At 40.0% G+C, this 7,512-nt stretch overlaps 1 pseudogene; it reads left to right on the top strand.

Moving 5' to 3' along the window:
• The first annotated feature begins 3,314 nt into the window (after positions 1–3,314).
• On the top strand, positions 3,315–3,793 carry LOC103357585 (40S ribosomal protein S20 pseudogene; annotated as a pseudogene).
• The last annotated feature ends 3,719 nt before the right edge of the window (positions 3,794–7,512 follow it).

Raw genomic sequence — 7,512 nt, 5'->3', positions numbered from 1 at the left:
CTTTAACCCCAGAAAATCTCACACAGACTCCCCAGTAGTAAAGCATGCATAGGGATGGAATCAAAATTTCTAGACTTGCACATGATTGTTCAAATAATGCAAATAAAATCTGATGTAGTGTTTATTGTATTTAGTGCATAGAACAATAAATAAAAGCGTTGATTTTGCATTTGCATGGACATCAGGTTCTTAATGAGAGAGATCTGACTGGCTTCCAAAAAGTTTAGGCAAAACATGAAGACAACAATTTTAAGATTCACTGAACCAAACACAAGATTCATTGAATAGAAATAGTTTAGAATAAAATAACACCACCATGGCCATTTTCTTGGAATGAATTTGCCTCTGACATGCTGCAAGTCTCATAATGAAGCTGCAAACTTGAGAAACTTTAGAAACAGTTCTGTCGCACATATTCTTTAAGACCAAATTTACTTTGTTTTACTGTAACATGCTTACTTTGCACTTATGCATCATTATCATAATGTGTCATCTCATCACTTTTTTCTGTAGGCAATGGATATTAGCCACCATCTTAGCTCTTTAAGTGATAGTTTCTTTGCTCCTGCCCGCTGTGTTTCCCCTCATTAATGCAAGCCATTCTCCATCACCGTCCTCTATGAAGGGACTCTCCTCATGCAGGCCACAGCACTCTGACAAGAATGAAATTACTGTTAGCTTTCACACCTAATTAAGGTGTAGATGGTTCACCTTCAATAGAGTTGACTGGATTGATGTCATTCTCTTACAAGACAGGGCTTTGACTGTAAGTAGCTACACTTGCGGTTGCTGGATGGATCCTGTACATGTTGCTTTTTGAGAATATTTCATAGGTAGTTCTCGAGCAAATGCATCCGTCAGCTCTTTTTCGCTCAGCTTCAGAGCTCATGCATAGCCCAATGGCTGTTTTTGCTACTGCTGTATAAAGAAGTTTTAATGTGATTCTGCTACATCTGTCACATGATATCCTCAGAAGCATTTAACAGAAAATATTTTTTTTTAAAAAGAAAAAGATACTAATGTTTGATGAGTTTAGTTTTCCACAGCTGTGCACTTCCTCTTTGGTCGACACCATGATGTGATGTGTCTCTTTTGAGGGACATATTTTAATGCATTTACCACATGACCTCAGCACAGAAAAAAAAAATTGAGGCAGAAAGAAAATGAAAAAAAAAATTTACATTCCTTTCTAAATGTGCTTTTAAACTGAAAAACATAGAACAGTAGTCCACGCACTGAATACCAAATGGTCTCTGAAACTTTTATAACATTTCAGAAATGTCATGTTGCTTCATTGAAGTCTTAGCAGCTTTTGTCCTTTTTCTTTTCACACCACTTTTTCCCACTCTTCTATTCACCTTCGTAAGAAAAAAATGACTGTAATTCTCTCCAAATCGTAATATAAAATATGTTTAAATGACAACTGCAAATTGTTATCTGGCTGGAAGGTGCTTCAAAATCAATCAGTGAGCTTGTACTAGGTAAATAACTTTCACTGTCTATGAGAACATGCTGTATTTTTTACAAGCTGCTGAACTGTAGTGATGCGAATCAAACTGAGTACACACGGCTGAAAGAGGAACACTCAGGAACGTATAGAAAGGAGATGAGTAGAAAATAGATTTTTCGCTTCAAGCCAGTTTTAAAGGCTACGTTTTGTGTGATACTGCACATGCTTATGTGTGTGTGGGTTTTGTGTGCTGCATATCTAAGTGAGTGACAAAAGGTGAGCAAATTAGCAGTTCTTACATGCAGGTTGGCAGGGGGAGCTTTAGAGGAGCCTTGAACATCAGCAGCTACTGATGAAGAGCTTGGAAGTGCTTGAAACGGCGTTTGATTTTCCACGAGAAGTCCCGGTGGCTCGGGCTCAATTGTGTAGAGATTTGGATTCAGCACCTTTGAGGTGAGCGTTTCAAAAGGAGACAGTTCATCTTCATCACATCAATAGTCGCTTACAAGAAGTTTAGAGGAGATGAAACGCGTATAACGATACAGTACTGCCTTTAAGGATAAGTTTGGGGATTGTGATATTAAGAAACGTTTGATCGGAAAAGGTGAGGCTTACAGTTTTATCAAAATAATGAGTGAAGAGCGCCTTTTAAAGAGGTTCAGATGGGGCGTGTGACAAGTGATGACTCAGTATCTGGTTTAAAGTCAATTAAATCTGACTCACCTTTGTTGTAGATGTCTGTTCCACCTCTGTTGCCCAGACAAAAATAGTAATGTTTTCCAAGAACACTTTGGAGGCCAATGCCTTTAATGGGGAGGGGGGGATGTAGAAATCAGGAATCGTTCGTGCTTTGAGGAACTAACAAGAAAACAAAGATTTCAGCATAAGGAATACATTTTATGTTACTAACTGGGCTCAAACACACTTATGCCCACTGGAAATACAAACCATTATGAACATGTTAAAATCTGGAAGGTAAAGAGACGAGTCTTGAATGTCTTTATTTTCTGTATTTAAAGTCTGCCTTAAAGTCTACCTTTAGTCCTAAAACAGCCTCAACGCTTTGTGGTATAAGATGTTGGAAAATGCCTTTGAGACAGACCTTTATCACAGCAGACATTGTGACTTGTCATTGCAGGAAAAGCACACGTGTATTAATGATGGAGTTCCAGCTGTGCATGTTGGCTCACTGTCATGGCTTACTGGGATACTTAGAGGAACTGAGCCAGTGTTAATGAAATTTGTTCCACCTGCACTTTTCCTGCAATGACAAGTCAAAATGTCTGCTGTGAAGAAGGTCTTTTTTGTCCATGTTCACATGATTGCATCACATCATTTCTGCAGACTTGTCAGCCGTTCATTTGTGCTGTGAATCTCCTGCTTTACCACATCCAAAGTGTTTCATTGGATTCAGATCTGGTGTCTGGTTGAAGTCACAAAGCAACACTGAGCTCATGAAGCTAGTTTGAGACAACATTTGCTTCATGACTGGATGCATTATGCTAGAAGTATAGCTATTATAAGATAATGAGGTAAGTTGTGGTCATAAAGGGATGCACTTGATCAGCAACAAAACTCAGATAGACTATAGTGTTCAAATAATGGCTTACTGATATTAAAGAACCCTCTCGTGCTACCACACCAAAACCATGGTTGGATCCGTTGATTTATGCTGTGTATGCAAAAGTCTGAACCTACCAGAAACTGACAATCATCAGACCATACCATGTCTTCAACTGTTCACTACAGTCATACAACTCACGTCTGAAAAGTTTATTTAATGGCGATTTCATCATAGTTACAGGAAACCCAGATGAAGAGTAGATCACGTGGAAGTGGGCCTCTGCTCGTTCTTTTCCCCAAGAGCTAACTACGTTGGTAGCGACCGTTCCTGGTTCACCACTGTTCGCTTGAATTTCTTCTGAATAAGTCAGTCAGGAATAATCAAAATGACTTTTAAGGACACTGGCAAGGCACATGCTGAGACTGAGGTTGGCATTCACCACATCTTTATCACCTTCACCAGCTCCAATGTCAAATCTCTGGAGAAGGTCTGTGCTGACCTGATCCGTGGGGCTAAGGAGAAGAACCTGAAGGTGAAGGGACCCATCCGCACGCCAACCAAGACTCTGCGTATCACCAGAAAGACTCCCTGTGGTGAAGGATCTAAAACCTGGGATCGCTTCCAGATGAGGATCCATAAGCAGCTGATTGATCTGCACAGTCCATCTGAGATTGTGAAGCAGATCACCTCCATCAGCATTGAACCCAGTGTAGAGGTTGAGGTTACCATCGCAGATGCATAAACAATGCATACGTTTCAATAAAGAAAATCAAAATAAGGGGAAAAAAAGGACATAGTTACAGTTTAACATCTTTGCTCTACTTTTGCACAGAGCTATTGAGGAGTGCTGGGCGTGGTGGTGGGGCTCAGTAGGCAGCAATGCTAGGATGCAGAGCAGAGTGATAAATGGGGAATTCAGTAGCTGAAATAGACCTTCTTAACTGGGAGGAATCCTGTGTACACAGTATCGCAGCTTGACTTAAATGTCTAAACTAGCGCAGAAGCTTTGATCCATTTTTGTGAATTTACGCCTACTGTAGCCTCAGATGTCTGTTTGTAAGTACAGTATATTCTGCTGGTGTAGAACAACCAAACTATGATGCAATATTTTGGTCATCTATTTGCTTTGTGGTTCACTACAGCTATAAAGAGAGGTTACCTGAGTCACAAGTCTGGTCATTCACCTCTGACCTTCCCCCTTAGCATAGCATTTCTAACTGCATGCTTCCCACTCACTGGATGTTATTTGTCCTCACGGTTACAACTTTTCCATGTTCACTCTTGGGACGATTGGGTTTTTATCAATTCAGACATTTGATTTAAACATTAATTCTCCTTGCTTTTAACCTGAATGTGTATGTTTTTTTACAGATACAGACCTGCTTCCACATTATTGAGTAATTGGATAGTTGCATGAATAAGGTGTGAAGGTGTTCCTAATAAAGTTGTTGGTGCATATATATTTTTGCAGACTTTGTAGTTTTCTATTATGGCTATTTCAAAGGCAGTACATCGCTTTGTTCCTGGTGTCTATGAGCACAGATAAGAATCTAGGTTAACAAAGAAAGGGTTTATCGCAGAGTCTGTACGATGTGGGGCACGATGCTTTATTTGACTCTCAAACTTTTCTAAAAAGTACTTGAACTTCCTCAGACATTGTTATTTTTCTTTTCCTTTGTCTCTGTACTTCTGCCACACCTTATTCTCGCTAGCAACCGAAAACTTGGCATCGATTCGTAAGTTACGCCCAACTTATTAACAAGGCGCGAGTGGAATTTTAATATATTGAATTTTAATTGTCTGAAAAAAATTACATATATTTGATGTCTGAGGTCTAAAGGGGATAAACACACATTAGCCCAAGAGAGTTTTTTCCGGTGTGCAAAAATAGTTGTATCTATTTTTGCAATAAGTATTCATGTTCTTACATATATAAAGTTTGCTTGTCATTAGTAAACATTTTGTTAATAAGCAAGACTTTGGAGAATATCACTGTATGTCACCCACTGTGATCAGAGAAAAGAAAAACAGTGCCAACTATGATTAACGGGTAATGATGAAAAACACATGCAGGCTGCATCGTTCATTTCAGGACGTTGCGTGATGCTAAGTCATTTCTTCACTTTCACGCCATTTGACCCTGACCTTTCCTCTCTGCTGTGATTCTATGTCAGACTGCACACAATCAATGTCTGTCACCTTCTGCGTGATCACAAAAACAGTGGACCCTCCCTGACAGGTTCTCCACTGGCAGCCCTGTCTCCCTGCATTTGGGCAAACCAGATCTTCCATTGGTGGTACTGGGACATCCCCCCTCATTATCCACTCCGCCCCGCCCTGGACATCTCTCTGGAAGTGATGCTAATAACATGAATTTCAACTGACTGACATGGGTGAAGAACCCAGAGATGAAATCCATACTTCATGCATTTTGCATGTAGTGGTAATTAGGCAATTTTTGGGGTACTAAATGCTTCTACCAAACCATCTACGTTCGTGGTGAGATGGGAAAAATCCATCTGAGAGCTTGTAAGATCAAAAAATGAAGTAAATTGAGAATTATACTAGCACTCTGAACTGATTTAAACATGTCTAGTAGCGAGAGGAGATATCAGAGAAGATACTGTAGGCTGTGATTCTTTTCACCAGTCTTCATGCTTCAAACTCTGAAGCTTCGCCAAAGTGGCAGCACCCATAAAAATTGTCTGTGCCGATCCAAGGGGTGATGTTTTGAAGCATAGCCTTAATTATGTGTGCTTTCTTGCTGAATAAGTGTCTGGTTCTCTAACCATCCTTGAGACCCATTTTATAGGTCTGAGAATGTGCCCCTGACAATCTTTCCCCCCTCTCGTCGCCCAGGGCCCCTGACTCTGGCCATTAGGGAGATTCCTCGTCTTTCCTAAGCAATGACAGGTGAAATGGAGCACAAAATCCCAAAGCCGGCCATGGGCCTCTCCGCAACCTCAGCACCTCTAATTCTTACAGACACTCATCTTTCCATTACCACTTCTTTATACTAATGCAATTTTATGACAGACAACAGATTACCAGTGTTTAAAAAGAAATATATACAATATTCTATTATCTCATGTACCAAAGTAGTCAAATGTGCTACTCCAAAAGAGAGAGAAAGTTTGAGCTAATGCCGTGCAAGTGAAGGATAAAATATGGACAATGCACACTCACGATTCACATCTTTTGACATGGAAGAAAAACTTTCTTAATTACATTGAGGAATAGCTTGACATGATCTCTTTGTTCAGCCCACTTGGTGACATCCATCTTTTATGAAGTTATTAATTGAAAACACTAAATAGGAGGTTCGGGGATTGCACTGACTATGCCCAAAAGGGTAGAAATATGCAAAATTGTGTGTTTCAAATAACACAGCTCCTCGTTTCCTTGTAATTCCCCAGACACTTTTATTCATGCTTTTTACTTACAGAGCCATTGGCACGATTGTTTTTTTCTGAAAAATGTCTATGTTGTTAGAGTGTTTTATTTCATGTAAGTTTATTTTTTTTTAAATATCTAAATATCCATCCATCATCTATACGCCGCTTAATCCTCACGAGGGTCGCGGGGGGGCTGGAGCCTATCCCAGCCGACTTAGGGCGAAGGCAGGGGACACCCTGGAGAGGTCGCCAGTCTATCACAGGGCTACACTTAGAGACAGACAACCAAGCACACTCACATTCACACCTATGGACAATTTAGAATCATCAATTAACCTCAACATGTTTTTGGACCTTGTGGGAGGAAGCCGGAGAACCCGGAGAGAACCCACGCTGCACGGGGAGAACATGCAAACTCCACGCAGAAAGATTCTGCGGCAACCTTCTTGCTGCGAGGCAACAGTGCTAACCAACTGCACCACCTTGCAGCCCATATCTAAATATCTTCCACAAAATATTATATAGAATATTATTCTAAGTCACATGACATGCATTACACTTTGCTTATTATTTTACACCCCATGCGGACCTAAATATTCCTTCAACTTGTTAAATAAGTCACTCTATTATTTGCATTTCCAAAACAACAAAAAAGACATTTTAGTTGTATGGTAACAATGCTCTGTATGACCTTGCAGGTGGTAAACTTCAAGATGGAGTTGATCAATCGCAGACAAAGGACAGACTTCAGCTTTGTTTAATGCTGTATTGCTGGATAGGCCATTCGACACTCTTGCAATGATGTCTGACCTGATGTTTTAACTGCTTTGCAGAACTGAAAGATGGACTGAGAACAAATGATTGGATACAACAACATGTCAGAGATTGTTCCAGAAAGTGAGAACTGAAAGTGAAGGTAAGAGGACAACAAGGCCTATTCCAGGGCTAACCTTTGCATTGAAAAGCTACACCATTAAATCTGTCCAAAAACAAAGGAAATAAAAAAAGCCTAGAAGAAGGCAGGAGAACTTAACAGATATAAACAATATTTGTATCTTGAAACTGAAGGAGCTAAATAGAATAGACCATCAATGCTTTTATTG

Source organism: Stegastes partitus, unplaced genomic scaffold (genome assembly GCF_000690725.1).
Source record: "Stegastes partitus isolate 25-593 unplaced genomic scaffold, Stegastes_partitus-1.0.2 Scaffold7, whole genome shotgun sequence".
Classification (NCBI taxonomy): domain Eukaryota; kingdom Metazoa; phylum Chordata; class Actinopteri; family Pomacentridae; genus Stegastes; species Stegastes partitus.
This window is presented reverse-complemented; position numbering and strand designations above follow the sequence as displayed.